Here is a 3402-nt window from a genome sequence, read left to right on the forward strand (position 1 = left end):
CAGTGCACCCGTGGTTGTCAACACATTTCGAGTCCGTTGAGATTTGGATTTGGGTCACATAAATGTGCACCCGTATTTAGGAAGGTAAATTTATTTAAAATACGCGCCTAAAGTAGCTAGCGTGTTATTATCTTTGGGGAAGGCCGTGAAATTCGCTAAACGGCACGTCCCGAGATCTAAAATATTTTATGTAAGTATTTAAAGAGGGCCATGCAATTCACGTATTCTTGTTTGGCGCGACGCGCCTCATTTTTATTTGAGGCCTTTCTAAAAGAGGCTACGGTTCTCTATTAAGGGATTGTCTCTAAAGGGCTTTAATTAACGGGCCCAAAGCTTATATCTAAACTAAGTCTACGATTTGAAAGAACAAGAGTCCTTAATATATTTGCTTCAAATCTGGCCCAGTAGAAGAAAGGCCAAAACTACCATTTCAGGGTCGGCTATTTAGCCTTGGGCCTCAATGCAGGCCTAATATAAGAAATAACTGGGCCAGGTATCCTACACATTAGAATTTAACTCCAGATTTGTTCAGTTCACCAACATCAACTCAATTCTGATAATTTGTAATCAGATCGGGCTAAACTAATGAGACCTTATAAACAATTAGCAAAATCCAATGGTTAGACTAGCGTAGTTAAAGCTCACTGAGAAATAAACACGAAACCTACTGTATTGGCATGCTGTTTTTGAAAGGCAAAACGCTGGGTTAAAACCGACGTAGAGAATCATTTTAGTCTATGCTTAACCAATGTTCCATTTAACACACTAATAAGACTGGACCTTGACTGCACAAATACAATTCACAGTCTGATAAAAATGCTCAAGTTATTCAAATCTCAACTACTGCTACTACGTATCTAACATGTGTTTAGGAGATTAAACGTCCATACAATCCAGTGCAGTCCATGAAGTCCTAATTAATACATTTCAAACATTGCTTAAATATATCAAATAAACCAAAAGGCTGAGCTAGACAACAGCGAGCAAGTAGTTCTTCATTATTCGACTTCAAATGTATTCATACATGCCGATATGATTCCAATATCTCTTGAGTCTGAGAATATACCTGGAATTGGAACAGAAATGAAGAAGAGGTAAGTCAGCTAAGCAGTAGCTAACAGCAGCAAAGGCAGTTCCAACAGCAGAATCAACAACCAGCAAATAGGTTTGGACTAATTTGACCCAGAAATGAGAGTAAGTGAACAACAACTACTGACATGCTAAAACAGGCTTAAACGAATCCAAACACCCTTCGAAATTGACCCAGGAGCTTCAGAAACAAGTCAGCAATCAACCCTAAGCTAGAGGATGCACTTCAATCACCAAATCTCGAACTTAGCTTGAAATTCAATAGAACAGTACCCCTTTTTTTTAGTTTTCTGTTATGCTTTTCTATATTATTTTTTTAGGTTTTTTTTTTGAATTTTCTGTCTCAGATCTGGAAAATTGAGAGAGTACTTTTGGGGGGGAACTTTTAGGCTGAAAAACTTTTTTTTCTCAAGGCAAATGAATGCCTATTTATAGGTGAACTTAAGGTCCAATTTCAGATTTTCCTTTTACCCCTTAGTCCATATTCTAATTTCAGTGTTTACCCTTTATTTTCTGACTTGTTACACAAGAAACTACCTTAAGTTTATTAGAACTTACACTATAGTCCATCCTAGAAGGTTCTATACTTATTACTATCCCTATTCTATCCTTACCCCCCTTCAAAAATTACCAAATCTGATAAAAGTACCCTTTTCCCATGCCTAAACTACCCTTTGAACCTCCTGAAATTACTATCATAGTCCCAAATGACTTTAGTCCTCTTTTTACCCTAATTGGAATCCATCTGCTATGGCCAAATTCATCTAATTACAACTAATTGAACCGGGCATTATACTGAAGTATTGTTAACAGCAATCACTGATTAACCAAAAGGAGTACTAAAACATATTAAACTGAAACAAACAATACACACAAGATTGATTGAAACTGATCAAAAGAAAATAGGCTAATAAGCAAATTATTGGATTATCGAATCAACAACGACTGTTAACTACACTAAACAGAGGCAGAAATGCTAATCCCTATGTCAAACTACACTAATTCGACTGAACATGTCGAGTGACTCCAATAAAATTAAACTAAGTCATAAACATGCATTCCCTAATCAAAATAAACACAGGGTCGAACTGACAGTCAATCAAAATGGAGATCACAAAACAGAATTAAACCAGATAAAGGATCAAAACGAAACAAAACATTTGACATGGGAACACTAATCAGGTGAGGAGAACTAAGCTATACAATTAACATGGGGAGAATTAGACAAAACAATTATCCGATTTCAGAACCAGTAATTACAAACCTAATCTAAAACCTAACACACTAATTAGAAACTAATCTAATCTTAACAGCACAGAAAATCAAACACAAAAGGGAAGAGGACTCATCTGTACAACTACTAAAGTCGCATAGCTCTTCAGATTCAAAATTCGACTATTTTCGGTGAGATTTGAATGCTAATGATGACAAATTCCTCATGAGGGAAGTGAAGAGGTCACGTGGTATCAATTTGGTGGGGTTTGGAGAATTTAGGGTTTTGGCCGGATTTTTGATCGGATATTTGAGCAATTCCGGCCATGTTCGAGACAAGTGGGCTATGGGGGTTGGGTAGAGGAAGTTAAGGCGGTTGTGTGGTGTGAGTTTGGGACCATTTGGCGTAACCGGCGACTTGGCCGGAAAACTTTAAAGGGATATTCGACGAGTTCCAGTAAGATTTGAAAGCAAAGGACAGTGGATTCAGGTAAAGGAGGAGAAGGGGAATCTGGGGTGTAATTTTGGGGTTGATCGGAGCATCGCCGCCGCCGGCGGCGATTTCCGGCCGGCGGCGGATGGCGGAGGACGGCGGCGACACGGTGGGGCGATGGTGGTAGGGGTGATGTACGAGGAAGACCAGTTTGGTCTCTGATCTATAACATGTTTTATTACACTTATATTGAGAAGGCTTGGGTGATCCTGGACCGTCGGATCATGGGAAATGGACGGATAGGATTGATTGACGCCAAACGGCGTCGTTTTGCAAAAAGGGGGGGAAACTGGACCGGATGGGGGTATTGGGCCTGGGGTTTGGTACGTGGGTTGGGGAATTTTCTTTTGGGCCAGAATAATTAGCCCAATTCGGGCATAAGACCACCTTCTCCTTTTAAAATCCTCTTTATTCAATTTATTTTCATTTTTTATTTTCTTTTATTTATTTTGCTTTTGTATTTTTTTTGTATTTTGTATTTATTTATTTTTCTGATTTTATTAAATGCTAAAACAAAGCAAAGACCTAATTACACTATTTAACTCCTAAAATTATTATTTAAAACTCTATTTAAAGATAAATGCAATAATTAGCAATGCAAAGAAATT

The sequence above is a fragment of the Nicotiana attenuata genome, unplaced genomic scaffold (genome assembly GCF_001879085.1).
Source record: "Nicotiana attenuata strain UT unplaced genomic scaffold, NIATTr2, whole genome shotgun sequence".
Classification (NCBI taxonomy): Eukaryota; Viridiplantae; Streptophyta; class Magnoliopsida; order Solanales; family Solanaceae; genus Nicotiana; species Nicotiana attenuata.